The sequence below is a fragment of the Rattus norvegicus genome, chromosome 2 (genome assembly GCF_036323735.1).
Source record: "Rattus norvegicus strain BN/NHsdMcwi chromosome 2, GRCr8, whole genome shotgun sequence".
NCBI lineage: Eukaryota > Metazoa > Chordata > Mammalia > Rodentia > Muridae > Rattus > Rattus norvegicus.
The window spans coordinates 148349045-148365275 of record NC_086020.1 but is presented as its reverse complement, the minus strand read 5'-3'; the positions used below and the strand labels follow the sequence as shown (position 1 = coordinate 148365275).

Here is a 16231-nt window from a genome sequence, read left to right as displayed (position 1 = left end):
GTTTTCATGGTTATAGCTCTGTAGTACAACTTGAAATCAGATCTGGCTAGATCCCCAGCAGCTCTTTTATTTATGAGAATTGTTTTAGCTTTCCTGGTTGTTGTTGTTGTTGTTGTTATTCTGTTTTTCTATATAAAGTTGAGAATTGTTTGTACAAGTTCTGTGAAGAACTGTTGGAATTTTGATGAGGTATTCATTGACTCTGGAAATTGATTTTGGTAGAATAGCTGTTTTCACTATTGTAAGATTTCTATAACTAGAAAATTTTTAGGAGTGCTCTAGTTTTTACTTTTCAATTTTTGTTAGAAGTTCCTGAACTACTTTCTCAAATGACACCAAGTACATTTTCACTAGCAGTTTATTGGTTACCTGTCTCCCATAAACTAACACTCCTCTGTGAAACACAGATGGAGAGGGGAAGAAATGGCTAAGCATTTAAAAGATTAATTCTCTTTGCATAGGACCTGGGCTCAGTACCCCATGTCCATATTAAAGCTAACATTAACCTATAAATCTAGTTTAGCAGACCCTAAACCTGTCCTCTGCAGGGTTCTATATGCAAGTATTGCACATAGACTCACAGAGGTAGGCAATACATATTCATAACTAACTTAATAACTAACAAAATAAATAAATAAATAAATTGTTAAAGAAATATAAAACACTGCTGGACCTCAGTTTAAGAAATGATGTGATGCCATGGTGTTTTGATGCCTATTCCTATTATTTTGTCATTATTTAGGTTTCTTTTCAATAAATTGAGTTTTCTGACGCTATTCATTTTTTACTGGTCTGTTTGAGGGGATTAATTTTGCTGCTGTTGTTTTGGTTTGGTTTTTGTTTGTTTGTTTTTGCCTTATCATGTTGACTGTGATTTTTGTAAATTGGAAATATTGGTTCCCATTTGATAAATCATAGACAATAAACCTTACTTTTATAAATGTTACTACTATTTATTATGAGATTTTTTTAGTGAAGCTCTAATGATTGACATTCTGTGAAATCACTGCAGAAAAATGTCTTGACAACTGTTTGTTTGAACTATTTATAAGGAAATATTTATTATTATTCAACTAGATATGGCTTAAAACCTAAGGCAGAAGATGGTGAGATGGCTCCCACCATCTTTTTTTGGGGGGGGTTGGGTCTTCAAAAACAATAAAAATGACAGAAAGCCCATATACACATGGAAGTTGAACAATGCTCTACTCAGTGATAACTTGATCAAGGAAGAAATAAAGAACGAAATTAAAGACTTTTTAGAATTTAATGAAAATGAAGACCCAACATCACCAAACTTATGGGACACAATGAAAACAGTGTTAAGAGGAAAACTCATAGCTCTGAGTTCCTCCAAAAAGAAATTGGAGAGAGCATACTTTAGCATCTTGACAGCACACCTAAAAGCTTCAGAACAAAAAAAAGCAAATACATCCCAGAGGAGTAGAAGGCAGGACATAATTAAACTCAGGATTGAATCAACCAAGTAGAAACAAAAAGAACTATATAAAGAATCAATAAAACCAGGAGTTGGTTCTTTGAGAAACCCATAGCCAGACTAACCAGAGGGCACAGAGAGTATATCCAAATTAACCAAATCAGAAATAAAAAAGGGAGACATAACAACAGAATCTGAGATAATTAAAAAAATCAAATCCTACTACAAAATCCTTTTATTCAGCAAAAATGGAAAATCTGGATGAAATGGACAATTTTCTAGACAGATAGTAGGTACCAAAGTTAAATCAGAATCAGATAAACCATCTAAATAGTTCCATAACTCCTAAAGAAATAGAAGTTGTTATTAAAAGTCTGCCAACCAAAAGAAGCTCAGGACCAGATGGGTTTAATGCAGAATTCTATCAGACTTTCAAAGAAGACCTAATACCAATAGAGTCCAAACTATTCCACAAAGTAGAAACAGAAGGAGCACTACCAAATTTTCTTCTACAAAGCCACAATTAAGCTTATACCTAACCTACATAAATACCCAACAAAGAGAACTTCAGACTAATTTCTCTTATGAATATCAACAAAAAAAACGCTAAATAAAGTTCTTGCAAACTGAATCCAAGAACACATCAAAATGATTATCCATCACCAACAAGTAGGCTTCATCGCAAGGACGCAGAGATGGTTCAATATAAAGAAATCCATCAACATAATCCACTATGTAAACAAACTCAAAGAAAAAACACATGATCATCTCACTAGATGCTGAGAAAGCATGTGACAAAATTCAACACCCCTTCATGTTAAAAATCTTGGAAAGATCAGGAATTCAAGGTCCATATCTAAACAAAGTAAAAGCAACATACAGCAAGCCAGTAGCCGACATCAAAATAAATGGAGAGAAACTTGAAGCAATTCCACTGAAATCAGGGACTAGACAAGGATGCCCCCTCCCTCCCTACTTATTCCTATAGTACTGGAAGTCCTAGCTGGAGCAATCAGACAACAAAAGGAGGTCAAAGGGATATGAATTGGAAAGGAAGAAGTCAAAATGTCACTATTTGCAGATGATATGATAGTATACTTATGTGACCTTGAAAGTTCCACCAGAGAACTACTAAGCCTGATAAACAATGTCAGCAAAGTGGCTGTGCATAAAATTAACTCAAACAAATCAGGAATCTTTCTCTATTCAAAAGATAAACAGGATGAAAAAGAAATTAATGAAATGACACCCTTCACAATAGTCACAAATTATATGAAATACCTTGGTGTGACTCTAACCAAAGAGGTGAAAGATCTGTAAGACAAGAAGTTCAAGTCTCTGAAGAAAGAAATTGAAGATTCCAGAAGATGAAAAGACCTATCATGCTCATGATTTGTAAGACTAATATAATATAGTAAAGAGCAATAGACAGATTCAATGCAATCCCCATCAAAATTCCAACTCAGTCTTTCTTAAAAGGGTAAATAAAAATATTCATAGGAGGAGATATGGAGACAAAGTTTGGAACAGAGCCTGAAAGAATGACCATTCAGTGCCTGCCTTTCCTGGGGGATATTGATGAAGCCAAGAAGTGCATGCTGACAGGAGCCTGATATAGCTGTCTCCCAAGAGGCTCAGCTAGAGCATGACCAATACAGAGGTGAATGCTAGCAGCAAACCGTTGAATTGAGAATGGGGTCCCCATTGGAGAAGTTAGAGAAAGGTTTGAAGGAGCTGAAGGAGCTTGCAACCCAATAAGAACAACAATACTAACCAACCAGAGTTCACAGGGACTAAACCCTTACCCAAAGAGTACACATGGACAGATCCATGGCTTCAGCTGCATTTGTAGCAGAGAATGGCCTTGGTGGGCACCAATGGGAGGGAAAGCCCTTGGTCCTGCCAAGGCTGGACCCCCCAGTGTAGGGGAATGTCAGGGTAGGAAATGGGGGTAGTTGGTGAGGGGGAGCACCCTCATAGAATAAGGAGATGCCAGAATGGGATAGGGAGCTAATGGATGGGAAACTGGGAATGGGAATAATATTTGAAATGTAAATAAAAATCTAATAAAAATAATTATATTTAAAAATAATAAAATACCCTCACAGCCACTATTGGTAGGCTAACTCTAGATCTTGACCTCTACCTCCTGTCCTTTGATTCCCATTCCCCAGCTTCATGCCCTGCTTTGTAGAATACATCTCCTGCACCCCCCTGCTCCTCCTGCCTCCAACTCCAGGAGATCACACAGCGTCCCTCCTAATTCATACTGTTATGTTATCACATGTTACTTGGGAAAGTACCAAGTAAGCTTGACTGAGAAGAAAGTAGGTTGTGAAGCACATAGGCATGCTTTGGGTCTTCATTTTCCTGTCTCCACCAATTCCAATACCTTGTGTCATTGTAAGCACTGTAAAAGTCTTACTGTTATAGCCCCTTCTCACTCTCTGCATCCATTCTAAGGAGGCTAAGAAGGGTTTGATGGAACACCTGCTTTTCTCCATTTTATAAATTCCCTCAGCACCTGCAGCCCATCCCTGTTTTCACATGTCAGCCTACAATACTCAGAAAATATTTTTTACCCAAATCTTGCTAGGCCAAACCTACCAAGATCCCAGAATAATCTCCCTCTCATTAACACTCAGCCATCAAATATCCCCTCATAAGAACAGGGAAGGGCCACAAAAACCAAGGAGGAAAATGCCAACCCAACAGAGAACAGATATCAGCACCTATAATTTCATTCATACCAAATCAAAATGTCTATATGGTAGTGCAAAACACAATAACCACCAGAACACAATGTCTCTATCACAGCCCAGCACCTCTGCCACCCTAAGCCCTGAGTATTGCATAAGACAATGAACTTAAAATAGCCTTGATGAATATGATAGATGTCCTTATAGAGGAAATGAATACAATTTTAAAGAAATCTATGAAAACAAAAACAGTGGAAGGACACCAATACAAATGTTCAGGATATGAATGTGGAAATAGAATCATAAAGAAAACCCAAATTGATGGACTTCTGAAAATGAAAATATAGGAAAATTTTCTCTGTTGGAGGGTCTTAAAAGGGTGAAGGGTGGGTTTGATATGAGAGGGAGATGATTGGATTGATGTTCATGATATGAAATTCATAAATAACTAATACAAATTTTTAAAAGAAGGAAAAAGAGAAAAGGAAAGAAAAGAGGATCCACTCTGTATTGCATCAAAGAAACATACTTTAATATTGAAAGCAGGCATCACCTGTGGGGTATAAAGAAGGAAAAGATAATCCAAGTAAATGGGCCCAAAAAGCAAGCTGGTATGTAGTGGTAAAAGTTAAAAAAATAATATTTTCTATCAGTTCCTGCTAGCTGGATCTTCTTGTTCAGGCTGCTACTCTGCCACTCGGTCCACATGATGCCCACTCCTGGCTGTCTTCCTTTTAGCCTTCCTCTCTGTGTGGACCCCTAGGTGGTAGTTACCATGTGTGATACACACACACATACACATATCTCTTTCTGTGGGCTGTGTGCATTCCACTCCGTGCAGGTAACAGAACCAGATCCATGCACTCCAACTACCTCTCAGCCATTTCTTTCACATAATGAAATGTCCCCTTGGTGGGTAAAATCAAAGTTCCAGAAACTTGTAATTTAGCAATTAAATGTATGTATTAAATACTCAATCCACAGTATATCCACATAATAAATTCACTGCTAATTAATAAGGATAGCAACCACCCACCTAGACAAGAAAAAATTGACCTAGACCATCTGGATCAGAATCATCTTCCTCCATTGTCTCCAACTTGACTCCTTTTGATCCTCCTCCTCCTGCCTTATAAAAGCTTTGTCCCCACTCCTCTTTATACTGTCCCATCATGTTTCACCTTGACATCGACCTACACATCACACTTTCTGCTTAACATAAAAAATCCTTTTTCTCAAATGTAAGCTGTGTACAGCTATTACCATTTGAAAATCATCTAAATGGCTATGTTTTTTTTCAAAGTTAATTACCTTGGGTAGGCTATGAGACTAAATTAGTCTTCAACTCCATCAGAAATCTGAGAACGACTAATATTAACAGAAATTATGAGAAGCACAAAATGTAGCTTCTAAAACATAAACAGTTTATAGAGACTGCTAATCACCTGGACAGTCCCTCATTTCTCAAAATGTTGGAGCATCAGTCTTCAGCCTTCTGGCCTAGGATCATCTGACCGATCTTTGTAATACAGAATTTGAAAGGCTGAATAATTTTGGCTCTGTAAAGATTATCAGTCAACTATTCTGCATAATGTGTCTCTTTCTGACAGTATTTGTAAATGAATTGAGGCACTTCTTGCCCAGTGGCTGTCTAGCTATAACTGGAGCAACTCCACTGACGCTCAATTTCTTTGTAGAATCCAGGAAGTGGTACTATCAGGAGCAGACAGGTCTCTAGTCAAATGATTTTTAATAAAGAAATATCCATAAATGTCATATTCTATGGATGTCTGATGCCTTTGAAGAGCATCTATCTATGCAAGGTGTTTCAAAACAGTTAAGCCTTAACTACTCTTGGCCATTTCTAATTGAACTATCTTAAAAATACCCTTTTAATTACTCAGAACCATGAGTTTGTTATCTGGCTCTTAACTTGTATTGCTTATTATCTAAAAACTATTTATAATCATGGTTATAGGACTGGGTCTAAGCCTTGTACTTTTAAAAATTTTGTAACAAGTAAGTTCTATACCAAAGTAAAGAAATGACTTTATCTTATTTACCAAATGAGATTATGGCTGCACAAATCAATCTAACTAATTACTCTCTGTTAAATTATAACCATTTCTAACTTGCTTATAAAAATACCTTTAGAACAACAAACTTCAACCACCCAAAGTCTAGGGAATTGGGGTGATGACTCTTCCAGGGCTTTTTCAAGCTATGGGCGTTGAGATATCTAGAAGCGGGGAGGGATGAGGAAGCTGGATACACTGACTATCTGTCTTGTACTGGATCCTGAGGATCAAGAGTACAAGCAGATCTGACCACTAATATCAGGTAATAAAGTAGCCTTTAGTGAGACTCACCAAAGATGTACATTCTGTATTATATAAATCTCAAACAAAACATTAGTATCCTCAAGTCATCTGTATAGATTGAATTAGTCTATGTAAGATGTACAGACTGGTTAGGAGGGAAATTTTGTTACTTTTTGTTTGTTTATTTTATTCTCTTGAATCTACTTCTTCAGGCAGTCTCCCTTTATCAAATCTAATCCATATAACTCTGCAAGGTGTCCAGAGCCTAATCATCTTTTTAAAAAAAATAACATGACAAAACCTTTCTCCCAAAGTACCATGTTCTTTAGTCTGTAACCAGAAAAGCTTGTATCTTCTACTCTCTACCAGAGGAATAACATAACAAGACTCAAAATCACATCCATTATGAAAATTAAAACAATTTTAAAAAGAGAAGTAAGCTAAACAATAGTGTATGAGCCTGATGAGGCTTTTCCAATCTGTCATATCAGGAAATTAACCCAAAATTCCCATGGAGCCTTCGTTAAGAGAACCTGAGCTTCCTGTTGTAAATATAAAAAACAGCTACAAAACCTCCCTAGTCGGAATTGTCGAGACATATGGCCTCTAGCTGGGTAATTCACAAAACAAATTAAACACCTTCTATCAGTTCTAATACCAATAAAAAGTAAGCAACTTATCAAACCATGACTTTAGCCCAAAATACAATGACCTGTCAAGCTCTCTACCTAGAGCATCAGATTTTTGTTTATTAATGACAACTATAATATATGTCTGTATTCACTCTGCCTGGTGTACAGACTTCTATTTTCAATAGCCTTATTAACTTGTAAATATCATCACTCTCTACTTGGATTCAGTGACTAATTTTCTCTATCTAAGTTATGAGCCACGGCTGATAATTTCCACACGATTCAGATAAACTCTGTACTCTCTCCTTTTAACTATAAAAACAAATTTAATCACTTTTATATTAATACCTGTCATTAAGTAGCAGACAACTTGTCAAACCAAGTTTTAACCGAAAATTCCCATAGAACCCATGTTAGAAAGAATATGGGTATCCTGAAAGACTTACTAGAGCATTAATTGTTTCTATAATCTTTAAAGCAATTAACTCAAACCTAAGTTAAATAATTTTTAAAACAACTTTGTTAGAGAAGCAAGCAGAGTTTAATCTTTAATTCTCTGAGCTGCCACTACTTATCACAGCAGGGAACCTACAGCCTTCAAGTTTAGGCTGCTTCCTGTTTCTTTTGTTTAAGGTTCCTGTGATTGAGACATCATGGAACTCAACATGGCCTTGTTCCCCTCTTATGTAGAAAATAAAACTTTCTAGTGGATTCTTGCCCAACATGTTGGCTTTCCACCTGTTGTGGTAAGATTAAAAAAGCAGCGGATCCGCGGGAACCCAGTGCACCAGCTGTTTCTAGGCCAGCTGCTTTCCCACACTGTCCCCATGGTGGGTAAAATCAACATTTTAGCAATTAAATTTATATGTTAAATACACAATCCATAGTACGTCCACAAAATAAATTCACTGCCAATTAATGATTTGAACTGCCCACCTAGATAACATAAAATTGAACTAGACCACCTGGATCGAAATCATCTTTCTCTGTTGTCTCCATCTTGATTCCTTTCATTCCTCCTCCTCCAGCCTTACAAAATTTTGTCCCTGTCCCACTCTCTACTGTCCAATTATGTAGTGCCTTGACATCAACCTACACTGGTATAGATATTCATTTTAATATCTGACAAAATGGGCTTCAAACAAAAACTAATCAAAATCAGGGAAGAGGACTTCACACTCATCAAAAGAAAAATCTACCAAGAGAACATTGTGTCTGTCTGCATCTGTTGATCTTGACTTTTCTTGGGCCATTTTCTTCTGCTTGTTTTTTTTATGATGATGTATAAATTTTTATTTTATTTTATTCCTTACCAGCCTGTATTTTTTTTCTAATGAAATACAGAAAAGAGGTGAATCTGGATGGGAAGGCGGGTGGGGAAGAGCTAGAGTAGTAGAGGAAGGGAAAACTATAATCAGGATATATTATGTTAACATATATTTCATGAACAGAAAATAAAAATATAGTATTTTGATATAATAATTGGAAGTATTCGTAATATTAAATAAAGAAGAAATACTCGCCCATAACTATTTTCATTTTAACACCTGGTTAGAATATAAAGTTGAAAAATGGTCCTAATCTGTGCTCCTGGGCTGACCCTGTGCCACAGCTATCTGCACCACAGTCCTGCCCAGACAGCAGGTAACCCAGCAGTGCTGACACACCAAAGATCACTGGACTTGGACTACCACTGCTGCCAAAAGACCAGGCCTAAGGGAAGCCCAAAGGATCCAGAAACCAGAGCAGACAGCGACAGCATCCTTCAGGTTTCCACATGTGCCTTGGGGCTGACCCTGTGCTACAGGTATCCTAAACCCAATCCCAACTGGAGAGAGCCGGTCTCCCAAGAGTGCTGACACACCTAATATCATAGGACTTCCAGGAGTATGGACACACGTAAAATCACAGTTAACAAAGCACCACAATTCTGCCCAGACAGAGTTTGTCTCCTAGGAGTGCTGACAAACCTAAGACCACAGGCTGAGAAACTCATAGGAGAGACAAGCTCCAGTCAGAGACAGCAAAATCAGCTAAAACCAGAGATAACAAGATGACAACAGGTAAGCGCAAGAACATAAGCAATAGAAACCAAGGTTGCTTGGCATCATCAGAACCCAGTTCTCCCACTACAGCAATCCTTGGCTACCCCAACATACCTGAAAAGCAAGATTCTGATTTAAAAATCACATCCCAGGATGATGATGGAGGACTTTAAGAAGGACATAAATAATTCTCTTAAAGAAATACAGGAGAACACAAATAAACAGGTAGAAGTCCTTAAAGAGGAAACATAAGTCCCCTAAAGAAATACAGGAGAATACAACCAAACAGGTGAGGGAATTGAACAAAACCATCTAGCATCTGAAAATGGAAAAAGAAATCACAAAGGGAGACAACCCTGGAGATAGAAAACTTAGGAAAGAGATCAGGAATCAAAGATGTGAGCATAACCAACAGAATACAAGAGATTGAAGAGAGAATCTCAGGCTTAGAAGATACCATCAAAGAAAATGCAAAATGCAAAAAGATCCTAACCCAAACCACCCAGGAAATACAGGATACAATGAAAAGACCAAAGCTAAGGATAATATGCAAAGAAGAGGGAAGATTCCCAACTCAAAGTGCCAGTAAACATCATCAACAAAATTACAGAAGAAAGCTTTTCTAACCTAATGAAAGAGATGCCCACAAACATACAAAAAGTTGACAGAACTCCAAATGGATTGGACCAGAAAAGAAATTCCTCCCATTGCATAATAATCAAAACACCAGATGTACAAAACAAAGAAAGAATATTACAAGCAGTAAGGAAAAATGGTTAAGTAGCATATAAAGGAAGACCTATCAGAATTAGACCAGAGTTCTCAACATCAATTCTGAAAACCAGAAGATCTTGGGCAAATGTCACACAGACACTAAAAGAACACAAATGCCAGCCCAGGCTACTATATCCAGCAAAACTCTCAATTAACATAGATGGTGAAACCAAGATATCCCATGACAAAAGCAAATTACCCAATATCTTTCCACAAATCCAGTCCTACAAAGGAAATAGATGGAAAACTTCAACACAAGGAGGGAAGCTACTCCCAAGAAATTAATCACTTTTCAAGAAACAGAAAAGGAGGAGAGCCATGAAAACTTAATTCTACTTCTAACAACAAAATAATAGGAAACAACTGCCACTATTCCTTAATATCTCTTAACATCAATGAACTCAGTTCTCCAATAAAACAACATAAACAAACAGACCGGATACATAAATAGGACGGAGCATTTTGTTGCATATGGAAACATACTTCAATGATAAAGACATACTACATCAGAGTAAAAGGCTCGGAAAATGTTTTCCAAGCAAATGGTCTCAAGAAACAAGTTGGAGTAGCCATTCTAATATTGAATAAAACCAATGTTCAACAAAAAGTTATAAAAAAAAAGATGAGGAAGGACATTTTATATTCATCAAAGGAAAAATTTACCAACATGAACTCTCAGTTCTGAGTAGGGCACCCACATTCACAAAAGAAACTTTGCTAAAGCTTAAAGCACACATTGAATCTCACAAAATAATAATGGGTGACTTCAACACTCTACTCTCACCAACGAAGACGTCATGAAACAGAAACTAAACAGAGACACAGTGAAAGTAACAAAAGTTTCAAACCAAATGGTTTTAACAGATATCTTTAGAACATTTCATCCTAAAACAAAAGAATATACCTTCTTCTCAGCACCTCATGGTACCTTCTCTAAAACTGAGCATATAACTGGTCACAAAATCGTCCTCATCAGATAAAAGAAGATAGAAATAATCCCATGTATCCTATTAGATCACTATGGATTAAGTCTGGTCTTCAAGAACAACAAAAATGACAGAAAGCCCCCCTACACATGGAGGCTGAACAAATCTCTTTCAATGATAGTGTGGTTAGGGAAGAAATAAAGAAAAGAAATTAAAGACCTTTTAGAATTTAATGAAAATGAAGGGGCATGTTCATCATCGTATTCTTTTCTGCTCTTTGATGCGGTGGAGGAAGCATCGCTGAAGGCTTTAATCACCCTGCCATCATGTTTAAGTCAGAGTCTCCTAATCACCTAAGAGCTGCAGAATCTCTTCATTGGAGGGCTGAGCTTCCAAACAACCGATGAGGGTCTGAGGAATCATTTTGAGCAATGGGGAATACTCATCGACTATTTGGTAATGAGAGATCCAAACACCAAGAAATCTAGAGGCTTTTGGTTTGTCACATATGCCACTGTGGAGGAAGTGGATGCTGCCATGAATGTAAGACCATACAAGGTAGATGGAAGAATTTGTGGATCCTAAGAGAGCTGTGTCAAGAGAAGATTCTCAGAAACCAGGTGTCCGCTTAACTGTGAAAAAGATCTTTGTTGGTGGTATTAAGACACTGAAAAACATCACCTATGAGAATATTTTGAGCAGCATGGGAAAACTGAAGTGATTGAAATTATGACTGATAGAAGCAGTAGAAAAAAGAGAGACTTTGCTTTTTCACCGTTCATGACCATGACTCTGTGGATAAGAATGTTATTCAGAAATACCATACATGCCACAACTGTGAAGTAAGAAAGGTCTTGTTGAAGCAAGATATGGCTAGTGCTTCGTCCAGTCAGAGAGGTCGAAGTGGTTCTGGAAACTTTGGTGGTGGTCGTGGAGGCGGTTTTGTTGGCAATGACAATTTTGGTCGAGGAGGGAACTTCAGTGGTCATGGTGGCTTTGGAGGCAGTCGTGTTGGTGGTAGATATGGTGGCAGTGGGGAAGGCTATAATGGATTTGGCAATGATGGTGCTTATGGAGGAGGAGGCTCTGGTTACTCTGGAGGAAGCTGAGGCTGTGGAAGTGGTGGACAGGGTTACGGAACCCAGGGAGTGGCAGCTATGATAGCTGTAACAAAGGAGGAGGTGGAGGCTGCTTTGCTGGTGGTCGTGGAAACATTTTTGGAGGTAATGGAATCTACAATGATTTTGGCAATTACAACAACCAATCTTCAAATTTTGGACTGATGAGAGGAAGAAACTTTTGAAGCAGGAGCTCTGGCCCTTATGGTGGTGGAGGCCAGTACTTTGTTAAACCGTGAAACCAAGGTGGCTATGGAGGTTCCAGCAGCAGGAGTAGCTATGGCTGTGGTAGGAGGGTCTAATTACAGCCAGGAAACAAAGCTTAGCAGGAGAGGAGAGCCAGAGAAGTGACAGAGAAGCTACAGGTTATAAAAGATTAGTGAACTCTTGCAAGTACATTGTTGTCAGGGCCGAGCTGCTGCAAAGAAGACATCTTTTAGACAATACTCATGTGTGTGGGCAAAAACTCCAGGACTGTTTCTGTGACTAATTGTACAACAGGTTATTTTAGTTTCTGTTTTGTGAAGAGTGTAAAGCATTCCAACAAATGGTTTTACTGTAGACCTTTTTCACCCTTGCTGCTGATTGCTAAATGTAGTACTCTGATCATGACACTAAATAAATGTGTCTTAAAAAAAAAGAAAGAAAATAAAGGCACAGCATACTCAAACCTATGGGACACAATGAAAGCAGTGCTCAGAAGAAAACACATAGTTCTCAATGCCTCAAGAAAGAAATTGAAGAGAGTATACGCTAATATCTTAACAACACATCTGAAAGTTCTAGAAAAAAAGAAGCTAATACACCCAAGAGGAATAGATGGCAGGAAATAAACTCAGGGTTGAAATCAAATAAGTAGAAAGAAAGAGAACTATACAAAGAATCAATAAAACCAGATGCCAGGAAAGCAAGAGGCTCCCAGGACCCAGTGTGAATGACATTAACTGAAATACCCAACAAAGTGAATGGAGAACCTGTAGAGACCATATCCAGAGGTTATGCACGGCCCCTGGTTGAGGCATGGGGCCACCCACCCTTCTCAAAAATTTAAACCAGAATTACTCCTGTCTAAAGGAAATATAGGGACGGAGAGTGGAGCAAAGACTATGGGAAAGGCCATTCAGCCACTCCTCTCGACCCCCTGGGGATCCATTCTATATGCAGCCACCAAACCCAGTCACTATTGCTGATGCCAAGAATTGCATGCTGACAGGAACCTGACATGGATGTCTCCCAAGAGACTCTGCCAGAGTCTTACTGATACAGATGAGATGCTTGCAGTCAACCATCAGACTGAGCAGGGGGATCCCAATGGAGGAGTTAGGGGAAGGACTAAAGGAGCTGAAGGGGTCTGCAACAAATAATACACATGGAGGACCCCATGGCTCCAGCTGTAGAGGATGGCATCAATAGGAAGAGAACTCCTTGGTCCTGTAAAGGCTTGGTGCTTTAGCCTAGGGGAATGCTAGGAAGGTGGGGCAGGAGCAGGTGGGTAGATAGTGGAGTACCCTTGTGGAGGCATGGGTAGTGTGTGTGGGATGGGGAAGTGTTGACTGGAAACTGGGAAGGGGGATTCCTTTTGACTTGTAAATAAACAAAATAACCAATTAAAAATACATAAATAATAAAGAAATGAATAATTGGTCCTAAAAAAGAAAATAATATAAAAGCCTTACATATGTATGAAATTTTCTATTTTTTAATTAATTTATTATCCCAAACTCTGTCCCAATTTCCAATCCCCCCTCATAGAGTCCCTTCTCCATTCCCCCTCTCCTTTGCTTCTGAGAAGGTTGGGTCCTTTGATTATCCCCCTAACCTAGCATATCAAGTCTTTGAAGGATTAAGTGCATTCTTTCCCACTGAGGCAGGACAAAACAACCCTCTCCTACATATGTGACAGGGGACTCATTCTGTCCTGTGTATGTATGAAATGTTCAAAACCTTTAAAGAAATTAAACAAGAATGCAAATTTTAAGGGTATAAAATAATATTTACGGTTTCTAGTTATTTCATTGTAGAATTGCAAAACAATTATGACAAAGCTTAACCTGTTTAAATACTTGACATTGGTAATTACAAATCTGTTACACTAAACTTTCTGTTTTCTATGTTAATAATATCTAATGAGATGTTTTCTCAGGGATTAGTCAAAATGTTGAAACAATTAAAAAACAATCCATCTTGAATTGTGTTTATTTTCTTGAGCTATCCAAAGGCAAATTTGTTCTCATTCTCATTAAAAGTGAAATCCTATTAGTTGAGCCACCTAGGAAACAGCTATCTAAAACCTAAATCACAAGGCTAGTTTCTCCCAAAGTTTTCTTACTGAGCTGCACCATTGTTCTGCTGATATACATTCTACCTCCCTCTAACTAGCTTAACTACATATCTTTTAGTGGTGTCAGACCAGGACACTATTACATATTTCATTTCTTCAGATTTCATATCTACAAATGCAACCACCACAAATCAAGTGACTGTAATATACCGAGAAAAGTTTGTATGTGTACTAACTCTCTATAATCGTTTCTCGTCACTATCCCTTAAACAATGGCAACATGGATAGTACCTCTACTGCAGGGGCATTGTATCAACTGTCCTAAGTAACTGAGAGGTGACTAATAAAAATGCAGAAGAATGTAACAGGCTGTGTTCAAGTCCCAAGCCTTGCTATTCTCTTGCAACAGTTTAGGAAAATTATTTGCAGCATAACTGTTTTTAAGATGCCCCAACATATAAAAAAGACACGTGCTCCACTATGTTCATTGCAGCCTTATTTATAATAGCCAGAAGCTGGAAAGAACCCAGATGCCCTTCAACAGAGGAATGGATACAGAAAATGTGGTACATCTACACAATGGAATATTACTCAGCTATCAAAAACAACGGCTTTATGAAATTCGTAGGCAAATGGTTGGAACTGGAAAATATCATCCTGAGTGAGCTAACCCAATAACAGAAAGACATACATGGTATGCACTCACTGATAAGTGGCTATTAGCCCAAATGCTTGAATTACCCTAGATCCCTAGAACAAACGAAACTCAAGACGGATGATCAAAATGTGAATGCTTCACTCCTTCTCTAAAAGGGGAACAAGAATACCCTTGGCAGGGAAGAGAGAGGCAAAGATTAAAACAGAGACTGAAGGAACACCCATTCAGAGCCTGCCCCACATGTGGCCCATACATATACAGCCACCCAATTAGACAAGATGGATGAAGCAAAGAAGTGCAGACCGACAGGAGCCGGATGTAGATCGCTCCTGAGAGACACAGCCAGAATACAGCAAATACAGAGGCGAATGCCAGCAGCAAACCACTGAACTGAGAATAGGACCCCCGTTGAAGGAATCAAAGAACTGGAAGAGCTTGAAGGGGCTCGTGACCCCATAGGTACAACAATGCCAAGCAACCAGAGCTTCCAGGGACTAAGCCACTACCTAAAGACTATACATGGACTGACCCTGGACTCTGACCTCATAGGTAGCAATGAATATCCTAGTAAGAGCACCAGTGGAAGGGGAAGCCCTGGGTCCTGCTAAGACTGAACCCCCAGTAAACTAGACTGTTGGGGGGAGGGCGGCAATGGGGGGAGGGTTGGGAGGGGAACATCCATAAGGAAGGGGAGGGGGGAGGGGGATGTTTGCCCGGAAACCAAAGAATTATTATTAAGTATTAAATAAATTAAAAAAAAGTTAAAGAAAAATATGGGGAACTGGAAATAGGACTCAAATGTTATAGGAAACACCAACACACTTATATATTCATTGTGGGAGTCTAAACCCAGTCCCCTTGCACTTGCTAAGACATGCTCTACCATTTAGTATCATTCCCTACCAGTAAGGACATTTTCATTTGTCAACTCTACATTGAGTTGAAATGTCCCCTGTAATTAATTCAGCATCCTGTTTTAAAAGAAAGAATTTGTAACAACTCCCCAATATTTATGCTTTTATAAATGTATATATATAATTTATTTTCAATCATTTGATCAATATATTATTGACTATTTTTTAGGGATAAGACTCATATTCATAAATTATATGGCAACTGATTACAGGAATAAATATATTATTTAAATATCTGCCTTCTTCAATGACTTTCTGCATTGCACAATTATTAGTGTTATCTTAGTAAATTTGGGAATCTAGTAGAAAACTTAGATGAACTAGAAGAATATTACCATTCCTTTTGACTCAAATGATAGTATACTGTCTTAAATTAGCTTCTTACAAATCAAGTATTTAAATTCATATAATATAGAATAAAATCA

At 38.0% G+C, this 16231-nt stretch overlaps 1 pseudogene; it reads left to right on the top strand.

Moving 5' to 3' along the window:
- The first annotated feature begins 11201 nt into the window (after nt 1–11201).
- LOC108350188 (heterogeneous nuclear ribonucleoprotein A1 pseudogene) lies at nt 11202–12255 on the top strand (annotated as a pseudogene).
- Nucleotides 12256–16231: the final 3976 nt, after the last annotated feature.